This window comes from Triticum aestivum, chromosome 5B (genome assembly GCF_018294505.1).
Source record: "Triticum aestivum cultivar Chinese Spring chromosome 5B, IWGSC CS RefSeq v2.1, whole genome shotgun sequence".
Classification (NCBI taxonomy): domain Eukaryota; kingdom Viridiplantae; phylum Streptophyta; class Magnoliopsida; order Poales; family Poaceae; genus Triticum; species Triticum aestivum.
Genome location: NC_057807.1, coordinates 293,130,088 through 293,141,474, shown reverse-complemented (window position 1 = coordinate 293,141,474; position 11,387 = coordinate 293,130,088).

Genomic DNA, 11,387 nt, shown 5'->3' with positions numbered 1-11,387 from the left:
CTGTTAACGGGTTATCGGATCCAAAACCCAACCCGATAGCTTAACGGCGTTCCGTTACGGTGGATGTCACGTGTCAGTCACCCTTGACGAAAGCACTTCTGTGACGCGCGATTTACTGTGACCTACTGTGACAAACACGTATCATCACAGAAGTGTATTTTTTTTGTAGTGAGAGGGCTGATAGTCAATGGCCGAGTGAAGCTTGATTAGACGCATAATCCAAGGAGCATAGAATTTCAGACCAAAGATGTCAGAGCCAGATGCAACAAATTAGGGAATGAAGAAATCCTGAGTATTGAAGCTTTTGCCATTGAGAATATAGTAGACCAGTGTCTTCATTGCACCTTCAAGCTTTGCTGAGGAGGAATGCCCTTTGATGGGCCATAGAGTTCGCCTGATATGATAGATGGTTTGGGGCAGATACTCTAGGTCTTCAACAAAGAATTTCTTTGGATATTCAGCGTCATGTGGTAGTGGCTTCATCATGCTCAGCATTTGGCTCATGTTAGGCTCTGGCTTCTGAAGATGCTCTTCAATGCATCGCGGTGAAGCTCAATGAGGTCAATGAGGTCAAAGGCTTTGGCTTCATGATGGACATTGCCTGTCATCCACTCAAGGACCCATGTCTTCGGATCCCTGTTGTAGCTGTGAATGTGGAGAGTGGCATAAAACTGGAGTAGAAGCTCTTCATTCCAATGCTCCTTATTAGTGACAAACTGTAGCAGGCCTGCATCTCGAAAACAGTCAAGTGCTTCTTCTAAGCAGGGCAGGCCAGCAATGGCTTCGGAATCTAGTCACATATGAGGGAATATGCGCTCTTGGTTGTATAGAATGCAGGAGTAATAGCTTCGTTGTTGATAGCTCCAGAATCGATCAGATGATATTCTTGGCTTGGAATATGGGTTCTTGGCACTGTCAAAGAAGGTGTTGTGTGCAATGAAGCCATTTACATTGAATGATCCTGGTGCAGATGCAGTACCTGGAAACCTTGGCAACCTTGTCTTTGGCTTCTGAACCTGAGGCCTGTGCTCCACATGATAATCAAATTGCAGACTAGGAGCAGGCGAAGGAATCAGAATAGGCCATCTGACAGGAACAAGCTCGCCTTGGTAGAATGCATGCTCAATGGTGTGGGGCCTTGGAGGCGGAACAGGAGCAGTGGCATTAGCAGAGGCATCAGGCTGCACATTTGTTGTAGGTGCAACATTGGCTTCATTCATAGTATTGACTTGAGGCGCCACATTAGCTTCAGTCATGACAACGTCATTGGCTTCGGTGGCGTTGTTGGTGGCCGCCTCAGTATTCTCAACCTCCACTCGAGTAGCTGGAGGGTCGGGCACAGACACATTCTCCTCGAGAATATCTTCTTCTTGGTTGGTGGGGGGTGTGGCAACACGATTTTCTTCTTGTCTTTCATCGCTTGCTGCAGCCGGAATCTCTTCAGAAGCATTAGCTTCGGACACAGGAACCGTCACAGAAGGATTGTCTTCAGGGAACACTTGACGTGCCACTGAGCTGGACTGGTGTGAATCCTCTTCTGTGATGGTTGTCATGGAGACCGATGGCTTCTTGCCTTTGCGAAGCCATTGAAACACGGGCGACGCTTTCGGTGATGGGGTGGTCTCCATGTAATTGTCGTCATTGACAATTGGACTTGAACCTTGCGTTGGTGAAGGACGGGGTGTACTTGGTGAGTCTTGAACTGGGATTGCTGGTTGGGGGCGATCAGCCCATGATGCATCCTGTGAGATTGGCGTCAAAGGACGACCGATACTAATGAGCTTGGTGTTTGTGAGAACAGGCGATGATACCATTAGGCACTCAATCTGAGGAAGGACTTCATCATCTTCTACATTGTCTTGGGGACCAATGTCTTCAGCCATGATGGGGTCAATGGCTGGATCTTCTTCAACTTCAGGAGCCTCTGTGGAAGCAGACTCATGAACGATCAATTGGCGGTCTAGATTTGCAGGGTCAGGATGAGCAAAAGCAATGGGTTCGACAATGAGGGGCTCTATGGAGCAGCCCGATCTCTCTTCTTGGGTTTTCTCTTCTTGGGGGGTGGTGCATTATCAGCGGTGCTCTTGATTTTTCCCTTCCTAGCTTCGGCTTCAGCTGCCTTGGTTTTCTTCTGTCCAGAAGCCACTGTGGGGACCTTAGGCTTCGAGCCTGTCATGCTGGCAGGGAAGACAATGTGAGGTTCTTCCCACCGTGGAGCTTCAGTTTGGGCCACAGTGTGCTTCTTATTCTTCTTGGCAGCCATCTTGGGGTCAATGCCAGGACACCCAAGAGCCTTGCGCATTTCAGCTTCGTTGTAACCCTGAACACACTTGGCAGCAAGATGCTTCATGCGCTCTCTTGAGCCTTTGGCTTCTTCACGCTTCTTGCAAAACGCCTCCTTGAGGTCATTCATCATCAGTTTGAATTTCTAAACATCAGCCACACTAAGCTTGGCCACATGCTTCTTGAAATGCTCCTTCTCAAAATCAATCTTGTTCTTCAATTCAACAATTCGCTGAGTCAGAGCCAACTCAGGAGCAATTGCGCCTTGGAAAGCGACGCTGATGCCAATGGGGAGTTGAAGATCATCAAAATTGAGATCTTGATTGTCGAACCACTCATCAATGAAATTGTCCAAGATGTTCACATCGAAGAGGGACAGATCATTGAAGATCTCCGCCTCTTGCTTGCTCTTTATCAGCTGCTCAAGAGCATCGTTACCAAATTCCTCATCTGAAGACAAATCAATGGCTTCAGATTCGTTCCTCAGAACGACAGCTGGTGTCAATGCTTGACTGGATCTCTGAATAGTTTTCTTTTGTGGCTTCTCGAGCTTCTTGGAGATGCGAGAGAGATCTTCAGAGGTGTTACTGGGAGCAAGAGGGGAAGTTGCCAATGGCTTCACTCGAGAAGCTTTTGGAGCACCAGTTGGTTTTGAAACCTTAGTTTTCTTTTGCTTCTGCGGCTGAGGAGGAGGAGCTGCAACATCATCAGTGTCAGCATCATCATCAGAATGATCCACTTTTGCACCTTGGACAACAATGTGTGTGATGAGGCCTGCAAGGTTGTAGAAGGGGACGATCCTATTCTCATTGGCTTCACGGGTGCCATCTTCCTGAGGTGAAGAAGGACCAGGGTTGAAGTCAAGTCCTAATGCCTTCTTGTTCTTTGCAGCAGAGTCTTTGGCGAACTGGTAGTTACGCTTGAACAAATGGTCTTCGCGGCACCACAGCAGAGAAGAAGGGCCAGCATTCTCTGGCTGTGGTTCGCGAATCATGCACGGATAGAATTCTCGTTGAATGGCTTCGGAACGGGACTGGGGTTGAAGATTTTTGTATACAATATCTCCCCAGGGTCCCTTGATGGCATTCTTCTCTGCATATTATTCTATGACGAAACGGTACTTGAACCATTCCTCTGCCCAATATCTTCGAATCCATTAGATTCGATTCTTGCGTCCTGTATAGATTTCCTCTGGGTCTGTTTTGTACAGCTCATGCAGATCAGGAGGCAAATCCTTGGAAGTGTTCCCACGGTGCTATCTGCCACCCTTTCTTGCAGACTTCTCAGTGTCCATGAAGCTTAATCTGAAAGGCTTCAATACTTGCAAGGGCTTCAGACGGCTGGTCAGACAAGAACTGGCTTCAGGTGAATTGATGTGACTCTGTAAGAATTTTGCAAACGAATGCAGACTATGAGAACCAAGGGATTCTCCCACAGACATGTACCTGTGATAGCATTAGAGGTGCGAGGGAAGGGGAAGAGGTCATATGCATTCTTAGAAGATTTTGAAGATAAATCAGTTTGAAGACATTGACCTCATAACGCGAAGACATTCATTTATTTGATGAGAGTTGGTTCCAGAGTTGTACAAAGCCAAGAATAAGTACAAGTGAGGAATCTAACTTGTAACGAAGCATAAGTGAATAGACTAGGCAGAGTATGAGATGCAGAATGAGGTAGATTCAATCTTTGGAGATCTAGAAACCACTTTTGGTAAAGAAGGATGAATCTAACAGATCAAAAAGACGGTAAAAAGTGAATTTTAATTACCACATGATGAACTGCTAGATGGAGCGAAGTTGGAGGCCGAGCAGTTCAATCTTCCGTGCCCTAACTTGGCGACGGAGGACAGCTATGGTGACAGCGGAGAGGACGAGGTCCGCGGCCGGCGTGAGGACGGCGTCGGAGAAGTCACGACAGCTAAGCGCTTCATCGCCGGCGTCGTCGAGAGCTAGCGGAGGCGCTAGGGTTTGCGAGAGGTGGCGAGGTGGAAGAAGAGTTTTAGACCGAGATGTGAAGGGAATTTATAACAAAAGGGACGACACATCGAAATTACGCAGGTGCCCCTGGCGGTTCACATCTGAAGGACACATGGCAAGCATGCAACACCTTGGAAGTTGTTCCATGTTCCGATGCATGCCTGGATTGTCGGGGTGGTCGTTCCGAATTCTCCGGTTTTCAGGCACAAAGGATATAGCATTAAAAACAGATATAAATGTTTGTTAGATTGACTTCAACTGACAAGTTCTCAGTGAAGACAATCGACAGTTTTTAATAGAATGCATATGATTTGGATAGATAGAGTTGGGGTAGAAGCATAGATAGGTTAGGGTCCGATCACATTCACTTAGTTCAAAAGATTCAACACGAAGCCATAGCTATAAGTGAATGCTGCAGAGGACAGAACACAAATAAGTATATAACTAGTATAAGGCCAAATAAACCAAATGAAGATAAACTTGAATATAATCCAAGGATGAATATAAATCAAAAATGAAGACTTTGCAAACATAGAGCCAAGAGAAACACTTCAGTCAAAAATTTGTTGGTGGCGTTACCCACCGTATAGGAAGTATTAGACCCAGACACGGCGCACAATTATCGTGGCACTCCGAAGTCAAGTTCCAGATTAATGTATTCACACTTAGAGTGTATATCTTCATTGATTGAAGATATACATTACTTCGTGTGTTGCACATCTAAGTCATCAAAATGCATAAGTGTTAGGATGTGTGCCTAATCACAGGACATTTGAGGATTCCAAGATATTTAGCTCATATCGCAACTTGCAAAACCTTTTCTCATCCAAGGGCTTTGTGAAGATATCAGCTAATTGCTCATCTGTCTGGACATGAATGATATCAATGTCTTCCTTCATAACATGATCTCTAAGAAAGTGATGATGAATTTCAATGTGCTTTGTCTTCGAGTGCTGAACTAGGTTGTTGGCAATCTTGATGGCACTCTCATTGTCGCAGTAGAGAGGCACATTCTTCAGATGGATACCATAGTATTTGAGAGTTTGCTTCATCCAGAGAAGCTAAGCACAGCAAGATCTAGCATCAATGTATTCGGATTCAGCAGTGGAGAGAGATACACAGTTCTGCTTCTTTGAAGACCAATAGACAAGAGATCATCCCAGAAAGTGACATGTGCCGGATGTGGACTTGCGATCAACCTTGTCACCAGCATAATCAACATCTGAGAATCCAACTAGATCAAACTCTGAGCCCTTTGGATACCATAATCCTAGTGTTGGGGTGTAAGCCAAATATCGAAGAATTCGCTTCACAGCTAAGTGATGCGATTCGTTTGGTGCCGCTTGGAATCGGGCACACATGCAAACACTAAGCATTATATCTGGCCTAGATGCACATAAATAAAGCAAAGAACCAATCATGGAACGGTATACCTTTTGATCAAACTCTTTATCATTGTCGTCGGGACCCAGATGACTTTTGGTTGGCATTGGCGTCGTGTATCCTTTGCAGTCTTGCATACCAAACTTCTTCAGGCAATCCTTGAGGTATTTTTCTTGAGATATGAAGATGCCGTTGCGTTGCTGACAGATTTGGAGACCCAGAAAGAACTTCAGATCGCCCATCATGGACATCTGATATTACTCATCACTGTATTTCTTGTTGGTGCAACCGAAGATAATGTCATCCACATAGATTTGGCACACAAACAGTTCACCATCATATGTCTTCATGAAGAGTGTAGGATCTAGTGAACCAGGTTTGAAGCCTTTGCTCTTCAGGAAGTCTTTGAGCGTATCATACCAAGCACGAGGGGCTTGCTTGAGGCCATACAGTGCCTTGTTGAGCTTCTATACCATATCAGGATGTTTTGAATCTTCAAAGCCAGGAGGTTGTGCAACATATACTTCTTCTTCTATTTTTCCATTGAGAAAAGCACTCTTCACATCCATTTGATACAGAAGGATGTTGTGATGATTTTCATAGGCTAGCAGTATGCGAATGTCTTCAAGCCTTGCCACCGGAGCAAATGTTTCATCGAAGTCAATTCCTTCAACTTGAGTGTAACCTTGTGCAACAAGACGAGCCTTGTTTCTGACCACTTGACCATGCTCATCTTGCTTGTTGCGATATATCCATTTAGTGCCAATGATATTGTGCTTCCGAGGATCAGGACGCTTGACCAATTCCCACACATTATTCAACTCAATCTGTTGAAGCTCTTCTTGCATAGCTTGAATCCATTCAAATTCCATGAAGGCTTCATCAACTTTATTGGGTTCAGAGATTGAGACGAATGCAAAATGCCCACAGAAATTGGTTAGCCGTGTTGCTCTTTGAGTTGCTTTTGAACGAGTGAGTGGACCAGGTGCATTCAAGCTATCAATTATCTTCTCAATCTGAACTTCATTTGCAACACGAGGATGAACATGATGAAGATTTTGTTCTTGCTAATCAATGTCATTATTTGGGGGATTGTCTTCAGGCTGAGCATTGTCTTCAAGTTGATTAGGTTTAGAAATGATAAGCTCCTCTTCAGTTTGATTCTCAGAAGGTATGATATCTCCAATTCCCATCTGCTTGATAGATTCACTTGGAGGTACTTCATCTAGCACATTTGGCAGGTGCTCTCTTTGTGAGCCGTTAGTCTCATCGAACTGCACATCCACAGTTTCAACCACTTTATAGTGAAAGAGGTTGAAGACTCTGTAGGAGTGCGAATCCTTTCCATAACCAAGCATAAAACCTTCATGTGCTTTCGGTGCAAATTTTGATGTGTGATGTGGATCCTTGATCCAACACCTAGCACCAAATACTCTGAAGTAGCTTACATTTGGCTTCTTACCAGTTAGGAGTTCATAGGACGTTTTCTTCAGAAGCTTGTGAAGATAAACACGGTTGATGATGTGGCAAGCAGTGTCAATGGCTTCAAGCCAGAACTTCCATGGAGTCTCGTACTCATCAAGCATCGTTTGAGCCATCTCAATGAGAGTTCTATTCTTTCACTCAGCGATGCCATTCTGCTGAGGTGTATAAGGAGCAGAGAACTCATGAGTGATACCCAGTGTATCTAGATAGAGGTCGAGGCCGGTGTTCTTGAACTCAGTGCCGTTGTCGCTTCTGATGTGCTTGATCTTGACGCCATAGTTTGTCATGACATGATTGGCAAAGCGTCTGAAGACATCCTGCACTTCAGTCTTGTAGAGGATTATATACACCCAAGTATATCAAGAGTAATCATCAACAATGATGAAGCCATAGAGACTAGCAGTAGCATTGAGAGTAGAGTAGTGAGTAGGGCCGAATAGGTCCATGTGAAGCAGCTCGAAAGGTTGAGATGTAGTCATGATTGTCTTCGAGGGATGCTTGGCCCTGGTCATCTTTCCAGCTTCGCAGGCACCACATAGATGATCCTTCTTGAACTTGACGCCTTCGATGCCGATGACATGCTTCTTCTTCGCGAGAGTGTGCAAGTTCTTCATGCCAGCATGTCCTAGCCTTCGATGCCAAAGCACACATTCTAAAGCTTTTGCTAGAAGACATACGACCATCTGTGGTCCTGCTGAGAAATCTACCATGTACAGATCATCTTTCCGATATCCTTCAAAGACTAGAGACTTGTCAGATTCCATTAGCACAAGGCATCGATATTTTCCAAATAGCACAATCATGTTTAAGTCACAAAGCATTGAGAGAGACATTAAGTTAAAACCAAGGGATTCAACAAGCATCAGTTTATCCATGTGCCGATCCTTTGATATTGCAACTCTGCCTAGACCCAATACTTTGCTTTTACCAGTGTCAGCAAATGTGATGTGACTCTTGTCTGATGGATGCAGCATTGAATGCTTCAAAAGACTTCGATCGCCTGTCATGTGGTTAGTGCATCCACTGTCCATAATCCATTCTGAAGTACGAGGTGTCATAGCCTACAGTGCAGTTTGGGGGATAGGCTTCACCAAGCGAGTTGTGAAGCATAAACATTTGACGAACAAGTGGAACATGAAAATTCAGATCTTGGTTAGGATAGCTAGGATGAGTGTCAAGGGATCCCGGAACAAAGTACATAGTAAGACCATTTGGGCATTTTATCTTGCGCCCCACAAGATGTTTAAGGTCCCCAACATAAGTTTTGGACGCCCTTGATTTCCGGCTGGAGACCTTTCCCTGCAAAAGAGAGTTAAGTTTTCTTAACCACCCACATTTTCAGGGGTGGCTTAGAAGCAATGAGTCTAAGTGCAGCATCTGAGAACTTCGGCTTTGGAGTCCTAGTAAATAGCCTTGCAGGGATGAATAATACTCATATGAATAAGCAAAAAAGTTCTTAGTTCTATGAACATAGCGGTTTGATGAAACACACTCATATTCATGGGTCTGAGTATGATTTCCCTGCAAAACATTGACGTTAGGGTGACTCAGATGAGTCCACAATCTGTATGAAGCTTTAGGACCATATGAAGCCTTTGGTATGGGGTTTGTCTTCTTCATAGATGGTGTCATGATGACATTCACTGGAAGATTCTCAAGAGAACTTTTAGGTACCCATATCTTCTTCATAGGTGGTCCATTCCTGCAGTTAGTACCAATATACCTGGCAAATACTTCACCATTCTGATTCTTAAACAGTTTATAGTTTGCATCAAAGGATTCATCAATGATAATGGGGTTAGCACAAGTGAAACTAGATAGGGTGGATGGATCTACTGAAGGTTCCTTTGCAGCAACCCATGTGGTTTTGGGGTACTGCTCAGGCTTCCAGTAAGACCCATCGACATTCATTTTCCTCTCGAACCCAACACCCTCTTTTCTAGGGTTTTGGTTCAGAATCTGTTTTTTGAGGACATCACATAATGTCTAATGTCCTTTGAGACTTTTGTACATCCCTGTCTCAAGCAGTGTCTTCAACCTGACATTCTCATCAGCAATAGTAGCAGTATCCTCAGTAGAGGGGTTAGTTATCACTTCAGCAGTTGAAGATATTGCAACAGTAGTAGCAGTAGAGCATTCAGCAACAGATGTAGCATTATCACACTCAATGCATTTTAAACATGGTGGTTCAAATCCTTCCTGAGCGGAACTGATCTGTTGAGCGCGAAGTGATTCGTTCTCTTTTTGAAGATCTTCATGATCCGATCTCAATTTCTCAAGTTCCTGCTTCCTTTGAAGATAATCATAGGAAAGCTTTTCATGAGAAGTTGAGAGTGATTCATGTCGACCTTCAAGTTCCTGGTACTTAACATGAAGATTTTTGATGTCTTCAATTAAGGACTGAGACTTGGTCACTTTTGTCTAACAGTTTTTGAGTATGTTCCATAACTTTCTATTGTTTAGTTGCAATTTTAGCAAGTGTTTTGTAACTAGGTTTGGATTCACAATCAGAGTCATCTTCACTCGATGTTTGAAATTAAGCATCGCGGGATTTTACCTTGGCACCACGTGCCATGAAGCAGTAGGTGGGAGGCGAGTCGTCCTTGTCATTATCATCAGTGTTGGTGATGGAGCCATTGTCTTCGGTGTTGAAGATAGACTTGGCGACATAAGCTGTAGCTAGAGCCAGACTCGCAACACCAGAGTCAGATTCCTCCTCAGACTCCACCTCCGCCTCCTCAGAAGCTGACTCCTCCTCTGAATCCATTTCCTTGCCAACAAAAGCACGGGCCTTGCTAGATGAGCTCTTCTTGTGTGATGAAGACTTGGAAGAAGACTTTGCGGATTTCTTCTTCTTCTTGTCATCAGAATCATATTCTTTGCTCTTCTTCTTCTTCTTCTCATTTTCCCACTGTGGACACTCAGAGATGTAGTGACCAGGTTTCTTGCACTTGTGACAGGTTCTCTTCTTGTGCTCATAGGCAGAAGCTTCATCATTCCTTGAACTGGATCGTGAAGACTTTCTGAAGCCTTTCTTCTTGGTGAATTTCTGGAACTTCTTCACAAGCATAGCAAGCTCCTTTCCAATGTCTTCAGGATCACCAGAGCTGCAGTCAGATTCTTCTTCAGATGAGGAAGCAGCATCCTTTGCCTTCAAAGCGCGAGTTCGGCCATAGTTGGGGCCATAGATATCTCGTTTCTCAGATATCTGGTACTCATGTGTGTTGAGCCTCTCAAGTATGTTAGATGGATCGAGAGACTTGAAATTAGGGTGTTCTTGTATCATAAGGGCTAAGGTGTCAAATGAGCTGTCAAGAGATCTCAGTAGTGTCTTCACTATCTCATGCTTCGTGATCTCAGTGGCGCCGAGTGCTCAGAGATCATTTGTGATATCAGTGAGACGATCAAACGTGAGCTGGACATTCTCGTTGTCGTGTCTCTTGAAGCGGTCGAAGAGGTTGCGGAGAGTACTGATCCATTGATCTCGCTGAGTGGAGACGCGTTCATTGACCATGGAGAGCCAGTCCCAGACTAGCTTCGACGTTTCCAGAGCACTCACGCGACCGTATTGTCCTTTGGTCAGATGACCACAGATGATGTTCTTGGCTGTAGAGTCCAATTGAATGAACTTCTTGACATCAGCAGCGGTGACACCTTTCACTAGTCTTGGGAACGTCGTTCTTGACGACATACCATAGATCAACATCAATGGCTTTAAGATGCATGCGCATCCTATTTTTCTAGTAGGGATATTCAGTGCCATCGAAGATGGGGCACGCAGCGGAGACTTTGATTATCCCTGCAGTCGACATAGCTAAATTCCAGGTGGTTAAACCGAATCACACAGAACAAGGGAGTACCTTGCTCTGATACCAACTGAAAGGGCTAGTTATCGACTAGAGGGGGGGGTGAATAGGCGATTTTTATGAAAGTCTTCAAAACATGGAAGTTTCGAAGACAAACAATAGAAACAACACTATTCGAATGCAGCGGAAGGTAGACTACACTAGACATGCCATAGTCAAGTATTCAATAAAGTGAAATCACAAAGACTAATAGCATCTAGGTAGTAAAGATCAGGATGGAAGATAGTATAAAGCCAATCAGATCAGGTGGTCACACAGTGAAGTCAAACAGATAATGCAAGCAGACAATGACTTCACGAAGACAAACTATAAGTAAAGAGAAGTGAGAGATAGAACCAGTAGCTTCAGGAGGATAGGGATTTGTTCGACCAGTTCCAGTTGCTGTGATAAC